Source organism: Pogona vitticeps, chromosome 6, assembly GCF_051106095.1.
Source record: "Pogona vitticeps strain Pit_001003342236 chromosome 6, PviZW2.1, whole genome shotgun sequence".
In the NCBI taxonomy this organism is placed as follows: domain Eukaryota; kingdom Metazoa; phylum Chordata; class Lepidosauria; order Squamata; family Agamidae; genus Pogona; species Pogona vitticeps.
In genome coordinates, this window is record NC_135788.1 from 62,351,088 (window position 1) to 62,366,172 (window position 15,085).

At 42.1% G+C, this 15,085-nt stretch overlaps 1 pseudogene; it reads right to left on the reverse strand.

Annotated features, from left to right (window-relative positions):
• Positions 1 to 14,689: 14,689 nt before the first annotated feature.
• On the reverse strand, positions 14,690 to 14,834 carry LOC140701544 (U1 spliceosomal RNA; annotated as a pseudogene).
• Between the last annotated feature and the right edge of the window lie 251 nt (positions 14,835 to 15,085).

The window sequence follows — 15,085 nt, forward strand, 5'->3', positions numbered from 1 at the left end:
TGCTCTGGTTTTATCACAATTAGAGCCCTGTCTCTGACAAATATGGCATCTTTGACAGAAACTCTTAATATGTTTACCCATATCAGGCCAGTAAAAGTTTTGGGCTATTCTTTGTTTGGTCTTGTTAATCCCCATATGAGCTGAGAAAATGTCTGCATGTCCCTTTTCCAGAATCATAGGGCGATATTTCTCAGGCACCACCAACTGTCTCTTAACTTCAGGCCCCCCTTTTGAAATATTATTCAGTTTTTCCCTATACAGTAAACCACCCTTGATAATAAAGCGTTCAGGGCACTCAGGTGATAAATCTTTATCAGTCACCTTTGCAAAACAATCTTTTAAGGTGGGATCTGCTGTTTGTTCCTTGACAAAGAGGCTTTTCTGAGGTATTTCAACTGAGAATGCCTCAGGTTGTGGTACAAATTTCTCTGGCTCTTGAGAGTCATTCCCACTACTGGCTTCACTTTGTACTGATTGTGCACGTGTTACCACTAGGGCACTCTTGACATGCTTTGTTAAGTCATTACCAATAAGAAAAGGGGTAGGGATCTCAGAAGACACCCCCACTCTCCACAATCCCTTCCAACCTTGATATTCAATTTTCAAGTCAGCTACAGGTAGTGAAACTAGTTCTGACCCAATCCCTTTCACAGATAGAGTCTGGTCAGCAATCATACAACTTTGTGGTACTATGTCTGAGTGGCATATGGAAATTTCAGAACAGGTGTCTCTCAAAGCTGAATAGTCATTTTCAAAAACTTTTATCCTGTCCCCAGCAGATTCCAGTAAAGCAGCATTGGTCTGTATGTAATAACAATGGACAACTTCAGCGAGAGGTAGCTCCTTCAATGTATCCAATTCAGAGCTCCTAACTGCCTCTGCCTGGGTTTCCATGACAACAGAGCTTTCCTTAGAAGAAGCTTGAGGTTTACTCTGAACACAAAATACAGCCTTTGCTTCTTTTACATTAACTTTCTGAGGTGGAATTTCTTTATTTTGCCTTGTATTAAAACATTGTGAAGCAATGTGGCCTTTCTTTTTGCAAATGAAGCAGATTCTCTCCCCCCATGAGCTTTTCCCATCAGATCTTTCAAGTTTCTCTTTTCCCTCCAAAACTTGTTTACTGTGCTGGCCCTGTTCTGAGGGCTTTTCACTAAAATGGCCGCCCACTTTAGTCTGTCTCTGTGCTTGTTCCTTAGAGAACTTTGGGTCCCATGTTTTCCTCACACTTCTCCCCTCATAACAACTAGGACCCCTTATTTGAGAAATAAAATCAGCTATTTGAGCAGCGTTTCTAACATCAGTTGGTTTTCGTTCTTGAACTAAAAATTTAAGTTCCCCATGGAGTAAGGAATAAAACTGCTCCAGGCCCACAACATTTTTCAATTCCTGAAAGGTTTTTACATTCTCCTGTTCAAGCCACCTATCTAAACACTTTTCTAAGTTAAAACCCAGTTGGGTATAAGATTCATCTGCTCTTTTAGAAAGTTTTCTGAACTTCATTCTAAGATGTTCTGAATTAATGCCAAACCGATTATAAACCATCTTTTTGAACTCTGAATAATCTTTACTGAGCTCAACTGGCATATCAGCATACACATCAGCCATTTTTCCACTCAGGAGAGACCTCAAAATTATCATTTTCTCTGTTTCCCTCACAGAAAAATCAGCACAACTTCGTTCAAAGATTTTAAGGAAGTTTTCAGGACAATCCCCCTGTTTATATGTAGGAAATTTCTTCAAATCTGCTTTTGATAATTGGCTCCCCTCATTTTCCCTATTATTATTATTGTTCTGATTCATCATTTCCAATTTTCTTAATTCAAACGCCATACGCTCCCTCTCTAATTCCATTTTCTCTTTCTCTAGGGCAATTCTTTCCCTTTCTATTCTTTCCTCCTTTTCTATTTGTCTCATTTGAAATTCATGTGCCTGGGCTAATTGAATTTTCTTAATTTCTGATAACTGTTCACCAATAGCTCCTTCCTGCACTGAGGCCACTCTTCCCTCACCATTTGACTCATCCCCAGACCAGTCTGACATTGCTTGGTCTCTTTGTTCACTCACTTCTGCCATTTGACTGCGCGTGAGAGGCATTTTAATCACACCGAAGGCTCTTTTCTATTTTCAAGCCTCTGTTTAAAACGTCACTTTTTTTTTTCTTTTCTGTGCTAAGGTCTGACACTCTCTAACAGGGTATATCAACAGATATGGCTAGGCTTGTTACTGTAGTCTCTAATGGCTTCTGCCCCTTCACTGGGCCTCTTGCCAGATTTAGAGCTACTTTAACTTTCTGCCCTTGGCTCTACTTCCAAAATCCACCACAGCTTCACCCTCTCTCAGGTTCTGTAGTTCACCAGAGAGATCCCAAATCTTCGCTGCCCTTGGTCAGTCTGTCCCTTCCGAGTTCTCCCAACTCTGGACTCTCAGACCAAGTCACAACAGCCTCCTACTTTTGGGTCAATCTCCCTCACAAAATGGACCTTCTAGAGCTCATAAGTCAGTTCCCTCACTCTGAAGTTTAGGTGCCTCTCTACTAGATCTGCTCCCCCCTGGAGACAAATCCTAGAGAGTTACCCACACCCCAATTCAGGTGCTCCTAACTGAAATCCTTTTGCTCTGGTCACACTAGCCAAGGCTTTTCTGGGCAACTGGGCAACTGGACAACTCGTATCCCACACGCTGGCACCAGTTTTGTCGCGACTGCCACCTCCTCCTACGTCACCACAAGAGATGACAGGCCACGATCCTTCTCACACACACACACACACAGTACTTCTTCGCTGCCACCAACCACACATAAACCTGACACTTCAGACTATGTATGGATTTTAAAATAAAAAGGATGATTTATTGATTACAAACTTAAGATGGAAATCAATTAGTAAATGAATCACTTATATTACTACATTTATCAGACCTTCACCCTGCACAGTTCTTAATTACTTCACACACAGTTCCCTAACCTATATCTAACCCTGTCACTCTCTAACTCCCCAACAACCAACCCTCAACAACCCCCTCTCTCCTTGTACACCCCCCTTATATACACAAGCTCCACCCCTATAAGACCCACCTCCTGCCTTGCCATAGGCCAGGAAACTCCAGCCTTAGCCAAGACAGGCAGGTGACGTCATGGCACACGTCACATTCCTTATCAGCAGCTTTCATTGCAAAAAGCGCTCTCTTTTCCTCTCTATAATATGGTTTAATTGCATTCACATGAACTACCCTCCTGCCTAGATGTTCATCTCCTTCAATTATATAATTAAGATCGCTCATTTTAGAAATGATCCTATAAGGTCCTGCCCAGTTCAATTGTAGTTTGTTCCCCTTGATGGGCCTCAACATCAGCACCTCATCTCCAGTGTTAAAATGTCATTCCCTAGCCTTTTTATCATACCAGACTTTTTGTTTGACTTTCTGTGCTTGCAGGTTTTCAGCAGCTAACTCTAAATTTCTTTTGAGGTTGTTCATTAAAGTGTCTATGTATGAGACTACATTCTGAGGATCTTCTATGATCTGTTCCCAATTCTGCCTAATCAGATCAAGTGGTCCTCTCACTTTCCTCCCGAATAACAGTTCAAATGGACTGAACCCTGTACTATCTTGTGGTACTGATCTGTATGCATATAGCAATAATTGCAATTTCTGGTCCCAGTTATTTGGGTTTTCTGCTAAATAAGCTCTAATCATTCTCATCAGGGTTCCATTAAATTTCTCTGTTAACCCATTGGTCTGCGGGTGATATGGGGAAGTTTCTAGATGTTTAATACCACAAATCTGCCATAGTCTCTTCATAAGTTTGGAAGTAAAAGATGGTCCTAAGTCAGTTACAATCTCTGGAGCAAAACCCATTCTACTCATATAGCTCAACAGTGCATCAGCCACTGTATGGGTCTCAATGTTATTTAAAGGTATAGCCTCAGGATATTGTGTGGCATGGTCTGCAATAGTGAGAATAAATCTGTTTCCCCTTTTTGTGACCTTAGGCAACGGCCCTATAATGTCCACGCCAATGCATTTAAAAGGTGTAGAGATTACGGGTAATGGACACAACTTAGCCTTAGTTCTGTCACGGTTATTACCCTGTCTCTGGCAAACATCGCATCTCTGGCAGAAATTTTTAATCTGCTTTCCTATCTCTGGCCAATAGAAGTTTTGAGTTATTCTCTGCTTGGTTTTATTTATCCCTAAATGTGCAGCAAATATATCAGAATGTCCCCTTTCTAAAATCATTTGGCGATATTTAACAGGCACTACCAACTGGCTTCGAATCCCATCTCCCCCTTTTGAGATGTTCATCAGTGTTTCTCTATACAGTAAAGCCTGCTTAATATGGAACCTTTCAGGGGTTTCAGGGGTTAACTCCATTCCTGACACTTTCTCAAAACAACATTTTAAAGTGGGATCTGCTTGCTGTTCCTTGGAAAATATACTGCTTTGGGGTATCTCAAGTGAGAATGCCTCAGCTTGTTGTATATTTTCATTTTCTTACTCCTGAATGTCAGTAACTTTTTCAGCTGCCTCTGTTTGATCTTGTTGTGAATGTGTAAGAACTAACACTCTCTTAACATGCTCCGAGAGGTCTGTCCCAATAAGTACAGCTGAAGGCAGTTGCGAGGAAATTCCTACGCGCCAATTTCCCTGCCAGCCCTTATAACGAACTAACACTTCAGCTACAGGCAAAATAACTGTTTCTTCCCCTATTCCTTTAATTGTCATACTTTCATTTGGTATTATGTATTTTTGTGGTATGATATCAGGATGACACAAGGTCACCTGAGAACAGGTATCTCTCAATGCCAAATAGTTGTGATCTAAAATTCCAATATTATCACCAGCTGCCTCAAATAATTGGGGATCAGTTCTAATAAGAAGGCAATGCCTTATCTCAGCCACAGGAATACTATCTTCATTAATCTCAGCTGTTGTTGAGATCTCTGCTGGTGTTGCTATGGCAACTGACTCCTCCCTTGGTGGAGTTATCTGTCCCTTCTGAAGACAGTAAACAGATTTAGTCTTGTTTAAATTCATTTTCTGAGGTAAAATTCTTTATTTTCTCTAGCTTTATAACATTGGGACGCAATATGGCCTTTTTAATGGCAAATGAAGCAATTTCTATCACTCCATGGAACCTTTCCAGCCCCTTTTTCTTTTCCCTCCAAATTTTGACTTCTGGCTTGGCTCTGTTCTGAGGGCTTTCCCACAAAATGGCCGCCCACTTTCTGCTGGCTTTTAACTTGTCCACTGGGATATCTATTGTAGTCCTCCCATGTTTTTCTCATACTTTTTCCCTCAGAATAAATAGGTTTTCTGATTTGTGAGATGAAATCTGCAATTTCCCCTGCCTGTTTCAAATTTTGAGGTTTCTTGTCTTTGACCAAGTATTTTAATTCACCATGTAAAAGGGAATAAAACTGTTCCAATCCTATAATATTCCTCAAATCCTCAATTGTCTGAACTTTCTCCTGTACCAGCCATTTATCCAAATACCTAGCCAAGTTGGCTCCTAACTGTGAGAAAGATTCATCTGGTTTCTTTGTTAGAGATCTGAATTTCTGTCTCAGATGTTCAGCATTAATGCCATATCTGGCAAATACCAACTTTTTAAATTCAGAATAATCTTTTATTAATTCAATTGGCATTTCTGCGTATACTTCAGCAAGGCTTCCACTAATTTGAGATCTCAGAATAATCATTTTTTCTGACTCTCTGACTGAAAAATCAGCACACGCTCTTTCAAAAAGAGTTAAAAATGCTTCAGGACAATCTCCCTTTTTAAATGTTGGGAATTTCTTTAGGTCTGCTTTTGATAACTGACCCTCCTCAGAGTTTGAATCCCTATTATTATTATTGTTCTGGTTCATTAATTCCATTCTTCGTAGTTCAAAAGACATTCTTTCTCTAGGGCAATTTTCTCTCTCTCTAATCTTTCTTCCCTCTCCATTTTCTCTTTCTCCATTTGAGCATGCCTTTCCATCTTTTCTAATTCTAGCTGTTTTAACCTATATTCATGGGCTTGTGCTAACTCCAATCTTCTGAGGTCTGTTAAGTCTTCTCTAGAGGACCCTCCCTCTTGAGCTGAGGAAAATCTTTCCTCTCCCTCACTAATCTCTTCATCTGAACTAGCTGCCATCTCAGATGGTCTTGGTTCAGCTTTTCTACCCCTGGTTAAGGGGATTTTCTTTCACCAAAGGCTCCTCTATCACTTTCACGCCTCTGTTTAAAAGTCACTTTTTTTCCTATGCTACTGAGTCTGTGTTATAAAGTTGCTACCTTCTCCAGCACTGTCAGCTAGCAACTGTAACTAGGCTTCTGCCCCTTAAGCTAGGCCTCTTGCCAAACAGAGTTTATTTTATTTCTCTGCCTCTGGCACCAATCTTGAATTCACACAGCTCTACCTTGACCCAGGTTTAGCTGTTCAAACAGAGTTCCCTCAGCTTTGCTGCCCTTGGCCTTCGCTCTGTCCCCTCAGAGTTTCCCTAAACTCAGGACAAGCTAGCCAAAACACCACAGCCTTTGCTTTGGGCCACTCTCCACACACAAAATGGTCTCCACAGAGCTTCCCTGTCTCAGTTTTCAATCTGAAGTTTCAGTGCTCCTCTACTAGACTTGCTCCCCTTGAGCCAAGCCCTAGAAGGTGACTCACGCTCTCCACTTCAGATTACCCTAACTAAAGACCCCTGCTCTGGGCACGTTTTTGCCAAGGCTTCACTGGAATATTCATATCCCACCAGCTGGACACCAATTTTATTGTAACGGCCTCCCTCTACCTCACAAAGGGGGGTCGCTACGTCACTCTAAATCACTCTTCTTTTCCACTGCCACCAAACATTCCCTCAAATAAGTAGCTTCAGGCCAAAATATGATTCAAAATAAAAACTCAGGTTTATTGGGTACAAATAAAAGGAATGGAAATCACTTATAATTAAATAATAATTCAATCACTATAATAAAGGCACTAGCATACACAGACTCTCACAATATATCACAGATCTCCTAACTCCTCTCTAAACCCTATCCAGGCCCTATCAAACCCCTATCAGTCCCTATCTAAAATCTCTCACACATATTCACTCCCATTTATACAACAGCTCCACCCCTTATGTCCCACCCTCCGTCACACCATTGGTAGATGACTCACAGCTTTAGCAGTGACGGACAGGTGAGGTCATAGCTGTATGTAACAATATCTGTAAAACTCTTTTGCAACACTACATTTCAAATAAATAAAATGTGTGTATACACTTTATGTAATGTATAAAATGTGTATTAAAATCTGCACTCCTATATATAGCTGCTTTTCTGAGGGTGGTTTACTTTGGAGGAAACAAGTCCAGAATTTCAATGTACATGAAAAGCTTTATAAATGTTGTTTAGTCATGTCCAACTCTTCGTGACCCCATGGACCAGAGCATGCCAGGCCCTCCTGCCTTCCACTGCCTCCTGGAGTTGGGTCAAGTTCATTTGGTAGCTTTGATGACACTGTCCAACCATCTCATCCTCTGTTGTCCCCTTCTCCTCTTGCACTCACACTTTCCCAATATCAGGATATTTTCCAGGGAGTCTACACTTCTCATGAGATGGCCAAAGTATTGGAACCTCAGCTTCAGGATCTGTCCTTCCAGTGAGCACTCAGGATTGATTTCTTTCAAAATTGATAGGTTTGTTCTCCTTGCAGTCCAGGGGATTCTCAAGAGTCTCCACCAGCACCACAATTCAAAAGCATCAGTTCTTCAGCGGTCAGCCTTCTTTATCGTCCAGTCTCACTTCCATACTGGTAAAACCATAGCTTTGACAATGCGGACCTTTGTCGGCAAGGCAATGTCTCTGCTTTTTAAGATGCTGTCTAGGTTTGTCATCGCTTTCCTCCCAAGAAGCAGGCGTCTTTTAATTTTGTGGCTGCTGTCCCCATCTGCAGTAATCATGGAGCCCAGGAAAGTAACATCTGTCACTGCCTCCATATCGTCCCCTTCTATTTGGCAGGAGGTGATGGGACCAGTGGCCATAATCTTGGGGGTTTTGTTTGTTTGTTTTTTTGAGCTTCAGACCAATTTTTGCGCTCTCCTCTTTCACCCTCATTAAGAGGTTCTTTAACCCCTCTTCACTTTCTGACATCAAAGTGGTATCATCTGCATATCTGAGGTTGATATTTCTTCCAGTATGTCCATTTCCTCTTATTACATTTAATCTTAATTCCGATTTGGGATTCCTCCAGTCCAGCCTTTCGCATGATGTATTCTACATATAAGTTAAATAAGCAGGGAGACAATATGCAGCCTTGTCGTACTCTTTTCCCAATTTTGAACCAATCCGTTGTTCCATATCCAGTTCTAACTGTTGCTTCCTGTCCCACATATAGATTTCTCAGCTGACGGATAAGTTGGTGAGGCACTCCCATTTCTTTGAGAACTTGACATAGCTTCCCAGAAGCAAGAGACCAACACCTATAATACTGAAATTCTTCAACTATGTTAAAAAATAGCAATTTCTTAAGGTTATCAAAGAAAAGCCAGGATTGCAAGTCTATAGATTAAATCCAGTTCAGATTTACAGTACAAGGATTTAAGTACTGAATCTATACAGTGGAGGAAAAGGATGAAACCCATCACATCAATCCTAATTAAGAATGGAATGAAATACAAATGGGGTCATTCTGTCTTTCTTAAAATATGGAAGGCTGGAGTCTTACACAAAATCTACTCTTTCGAAGATGGTAAGAATCTGATGATGGCGTGGGGACTCTGGCAAGAAGATGAAAGTGACCAAGGTGCAAAGAACGAGGCCTGCAGTGAGTGGTGGTTTGAAAGAGAAGATATTCTGAATGGAAGAAACTATTGGAGGTTATTTGACGTTTGATTACTCCTCCCTCCCGCTCTTTTTTTCTTTTTAACACGATAAGTGGCCCGTGGTTTCCCCCCCATTTTGCTTGTTTTTCCAGTGGGCTTTTTTCCTCCCAGTGGTGGGTTTTTTCTTTCTTTTCTTTCTTTTTTTCTTTTTCTTCTCTTTGCCTTTTTAAACACGGTAAGTGGCTCATGGTTTTTATTTTTTTAAGATGTTTTCTTTTTTTTCTTTTCTTTGTTTTCCTGGTGGGCTTTTTTCCGTCCCCACTGGTGTGGTTTTTTTTTTCCTTTCCTTTGCCCTTTTTTTAACACATTAATTGGTCCGGGTTTCTTATTTTTTAAGATTTCTTTTCTCTCTTTCCCCCCTCTTTTTTGTTTGTTTTCCCAGTGGGTTTTTTTCTTTTCCTTTTTCACTTTTGGAGTTGGAGAAAGAAGATGAAAAGATAATGGTTAAGGATAAATAATAAATAAGGGAAGCCATTAAAAGATATATTACACCACGTACACACACAATCCTTTAATGCCTTCCCTTATTATTTATTATTTATCCTTAACCATATAGATATATAGGGTAGGGTGAAATAGGATGAGGATTTGGCAGGGACCCGGACTGGTGTGGGTGATGTCTTCCCCCCCCCCAGGGCTCGCGTCAAACTTTAGTGAGGCGCGGGAAAATGGGAGGGAGGAAAAGAATATATATGGAGCGGGAAGTTAGGGACAGGAGATTAGTTAGAGAAACAGGTGAATTTGGGTTGTTTTAGGTTTTTTTGTCTATAGTTTTGTGGGATGCACAATGGGACTGAACAAAAGGCAGAATATGGAATGGATATGGGGGAAAATGTAAGGGTAGCTACTTTAAACATGAAAGGCCTAGGGACTGTAACAAAGAGAAGGAGAATAGAATCATTATTGAAGAAAAACAAGGTTGACGTTATTTATCTACAGGAGACACGTCAATTGAAGGATGGAGTTAATGAGTTGAAATTACAAAATATAAACATTTATGAAAAAGGATTTCGGACATCCAAATCTAAAGGGGTAGCAATATTAATATCTAAACATTGTTAATTTACGGTAAAAGAAGTAATAAAATATAGTAATGGTAGATATTTGATAATTCAGGGTCAAATGAGGGAAGAAGTTTATACATTAGTAAATGCCTATGCACCGAATATGAATCAAGGAAAATTTCATTAAATTATGTTTAAAGAGATGGAGAAGGTTAGAAAGGGATATGTGGTTATGGCAGGAGATTTCAACATGGTTCTGGATAAGGTAAAGGATAAATCGGTATGTAAAAAAGACGAGTTGAACAAAAGAAGTATCCTCTTTAGTAAGATGTTAAAAACTACGGATTTAAGAGACATATGGAGAGAACGGAAGGGGGACGAAAGTTTACATATTACTCTTCTGTACATAATAGTTATTCAAGGATAGATTTTATGTTCATATCGCAAAATTTAATTTCAAAAGTAGTAGATACAAATATTAATATAATAAAGATAATGGATCATGTGTTGATGGTGATGGAGATGGAAGTAAAGAAGGACTATAGAGAAGCAAAGAGATGTAGAATAGACTCCAATATTTTTCAGTATCCAGATGTAGTGGATAAAGTTAAGAAAGAGTGGTTGGAAATATGATCAATTAATGAAGCAGGTGGGAACAAAATAGGAGTGTTATGGGACACTATGAAATTATTTATGAAAGGAATTGCTGTAAGAATAAAAAATTTAAGAATCCTGTAAAATAAAAAAATGAAGAGAAGAAAATATAAGAAAAATAGAAAAATCATTAAAAACCTCACCTCCTGACTCGCTCGGGTGATCTGGGTAGACCTTGGAGGGAGTAGGTGTTCTGCCAGATATTGAGGTCCTAAACCGTTTAGGGCAGGCTTGTCCAACCTGCGGCCCGAGGGCCGCATGCGGCCCAGGTCAGCTCATAATGTGGCCCAGTGCAATTTTTTATTTTTAAAGAAATTCCAAAGTTTTAAGTTACACTGCCGGCGCTTGCGGCTGGAATGTGGCGGGGGCATGTCACAACAGTAGAGGGGGAAAGAGGGAAGGAAGGAAGGAGTGGGAGGGGCACAGCACAGGGGGGCTGCGTGACTGCATTGCGCCATCCCCATCAATAGGTGGACCTCCTCCCAGCCCCATAAGGCCGCAGGAGTCAAAGCTGGCAGCCTCTGCTGTCTGAGATCGCAGCTGCCAGTAAGCGTGCTTGGAGTGGGTCTGTGGAGGATGGCTAGGGCTGTCCCCCCATGTGGCCCAAACCAAATGTATGTGTGGGCCAAACCAAATTTTCATCTTCTAATGTGGCCCAGGGAAGGTGAAAGGTTGGACACACCTGCTTTAGCGTGACCCGAAATCCTGCTTCCAGTAGAAAAGCAAAGACACAGATCCCAAACCCTGAGGATCACTCGTGCCCTGAAGTGTGAAATCCTGTCACAGGATATATTTTGCCGATCAATAGCTTAATTGACACTCTGGTATTAATAATTTCAGGAGCATCTTTAAAGAAAATGGGTAGCTGACTACTAGTACATGGGGTCCTTGAATCCTTTCAGTATAAAGTTATATTTTAAGCTCCTATCCACTCCTCTAGGTTCCTCACTCAAGGCCTCTTGAATTCCTGCCTGACACATTATCCACTATGACACCATAGCTGTAAACAGGTCATGAAGCCCACCTTCAACGCTCATCTTGACCTAACAGGAAGATCCATCCTGACCAGTTGAAGGCTCAGCCTGACTCTTAACTGCCTTTCAGTTTGCAGAGATACAGACCAGACTGTGACCTCATTCTGACATAGTAGGATTCTGACCAATGGCTAGGCAGGTTGGGAGAATTGTGGGAGCTGCAGTCAAAGAAAGCAACTTTATCAAGCTCTACTTGGCATGTCATGAGCTTGCCCAAGGTGACACAGGCCAGCTCTTCCTCTCTGAAGGCACAGTGGGAAATCTCCCAAACTCTTGCTCTGCAACCAGCCTTCGTAACAATACGCAAAGAAATCTTTACCATGACCCCAAAGCCTGCTTCCAGTTGAAAAGCTAAGACACAGATCCCAAACCCTGAGGATCACTCGTTACCTAAAGTGTGAAATCCTCAGTCACAGGACATATTTTGCCAATCAATAGCTTAATTGACACTCAGGTATTAATAATTTCAGGAGCATCTTTAAAGAAAATGGGTAGCTGACTATTAGCACAAGGGGGCCTTCAATCTTTTCAGTATAAAGTTATATTTTAAGATATCCACTCCTATAAGTTCCTCATTCAAGTTCTCCTAAATTCCTGCCTGACACATTATCCACTATGATACCATAGCAGTTAACAGGTCATGAAGCCCACCTTCAACCCTCACCTTGACCTAACAGGAAGATCCATCATGAACAGATGAATGCTCAGCCTGACTGTTAACTGCCTCTCAGTTTGCAGAGATACAGACCAGATTGTGACCTCATTCTGACGTAGTAGGATTCTGACCAATGGCTAGGCAGGTTGGGAGAATTGTGGGAGCTGCAGTCAAAGAAAGCAACTTTAGCAAGCTCTGCTTGGCATGTCATGAGCTTGCCTAAGGCGACACGGGCTAGCTCTTCCTCCCTGAAGGCACAGTTGGAAATCTCCTAACCTCTTGCTCCACAACCAGCCTTCGTAACAATACCTAAAGAAACCTTTAGCATGACCTGAAAGCCTGCTTCCAGTAGAAAAGGAAAGACACAGATACCAAACCCTGAGGATCACTCGTTACCTGAAGTATGAAATCCTCAGTCACAGGACATATTTTGCCTATCAATAGCTTAATTGACACTCAGGTATTAATAATTTCAGGAACATCCTTAAAGAAAATGGGTAGCTGACTATTAGTACAATGGGACCTTGAATCTTTTCAGTATAAAGTTATATTTTAAGCTCCTATCCACTCCTCTAGGTTCCTCACTCAAGGCCTCCTGAATTCCTGCTGGACATATTATCCACTGTGACACCATAGCTGTTAACAGGTCATGAAGCCCACTTTCAACGCTCATCTTGACCTAAGAGGAAGATCCATCCTGACCAGTTGAAGGCTCAGCCTGACTGTTAACTGCCTCTCAGTTTGCAGAGATACAGACCAGATTGTGACCTCATTCTGACGTAGTAGGATTCTGACCAATGGCTATGCCGGTTGGGAGAATTGTGGGACCTGTAGTCAAAGAAAGCAACTTTATCAAGCTCTGCTTGGCATGTCATGAGCTTGCCCAAGGCGACACAGGCCAGCTCTTCCTCCCTGAGGGCACAGTGGTAAACTCCCAACCTCTTGCTCCACAACAAGCCTTCATAACAATACCCAAAGAAACCTTTAGCGCAGGCTTGTCCAACTTGAGGTCAGCTCATAATGCGGCCCAGTGCAATTTTTTATTTTTAAAGAAATTCCAAAGTTTCAAGTTACACTGCCGGCGCTTGCGGCTGGAATGTGGCGGGGGCATGTCACAACAGTAGAGGGGGAAAGAGGGAAGGAAGGAAGGAGTGGGAGGGGAGGGGACAGGGGGGCTGCGTGACTGCATTGCGCCGTCACCGTCAATAGGTGGACCCCCCCAGCCCCATAAGGCCCCAGGAGTCAAAGCTGGCAGCCTCTGCTGTCTGAGGTCGCAGCTGCCGGTAAGTGTGCTTGGAGTGGGGCTGCAGAGGATGGCTAGGGCTGTCCCCCCATGTGGCCCAAACCAAATGTATGTGCAGCCCAAACCATATTTTCATATTCTAACATGGCCCAGGGAAGGTGAAAGGTTGGACACCCCTGGTTTAGGGCCTTGTAAGTAAGCATTAAAACTTTGAGATCAATGCGGAACCGAGTGGGCAGCCAATGCAATGCGGCCAGAATGGGAGAAATATGCTGGTATTTTCTCACTCGTATAAGGAGTGTGGCCACTGCATTCTGCACCACCTGGAGTTTCCACATCAACCTCAAAGGCAGCCCCACGTAGAGCGCACTATAGTGGTCTAATCTTGAGATTACGAGCGCATGCACCAAGGTAGTGAGCACCCCCGTGTCGAGATAGGGTCGCAGCCGGGCTATCCGCCAGAGATGGAAAAAGGCAGTACGGACTACCGACGCCACCTGCATTTCTATGGTGAGCGTCAGGTCTAGATGAATCCCCAAGCTGCAAACCCCACTCTTTGCGGCCAGGGTCACCCCCCCAAATGAGAGAGTCACCCAAGCTGCCAACCCTGGGGGCACCCACCCTCAGAACCTCCGTCTTGTCTGGGTTCAGCCTCAGCCCATTTTCCTGCATCCATTGCAGTATGGTCCCCAGGCAGATGATTAATAAATTAAAAAACAGTAAAACTCCAGGTTTTGATGGAAAGGGGCCAGAATATTATAAAACTTTTAAATCAATATTGATCCCTAAGTTAAAAATGCTTTATAATGAGATATTGGAAGGAGAGAAAATACCAGACTCTTGGAAAGATTGATTGTAATCATTGATTACTCTTATTCCAAAACCCAATAAAGATTTAACAGAGCCAAGTCGTTATAGACCCAAAGACAAATGGAAAATTTAGGAAAGTCTTGAATATTATGTATAATATAGTACAGTGGTGCTTTGCAAGATGATTGCCTTTTTTTTAGACCGAAACTTCGCAAGACGGTCCCCCCCCATTGGAACACATTAATTACCATATTTTTTGCTCCATAAGACCCACTTTTTTATCCCAAAAAAGTGGGGGAGAAAGTGTATGCTGCTGGCTTTCCAGGATCTGCCTCCTGGAAAGCCAGCAGGGCCAATGGGGCTATGGCTGCAAATTTAAATGGTAGAGGATGGTGAAAACAGTCAAAGGACCAAAGGGTAAAGAGATTGTAAAAAGACCAGGGAAAGCACAAATGCGATCCCCCACTACCACAAATTATGCAGTTGAGTTCCCCACATTTGGGGAAATCACAGGGATCAGCACACCTGAAGTGCAATGGATGAGCAACCACACTATCTGGGTTGTCTGGGTGCTGCATGTGTTCAATATTTGTTTCCATTTACTAGAGTTAATGGTTATTATTCAATAAAAAAGTGTTTGTATCATTGAAAGTTCTGATGAAGTCATGTGTTCCTTTCCCCCACTGGAGCTTTCCCTCCCTCCCTCCCTCCCTCTCTCTCTCTCTCTCTCTCTCTCTCTCTCTCTCTCTCTCACACACACACACACACACACACACACACACCTTGCTCCCTCCATTGTGTACATACATTTGAAGTCACATGTTCTTTCTCTC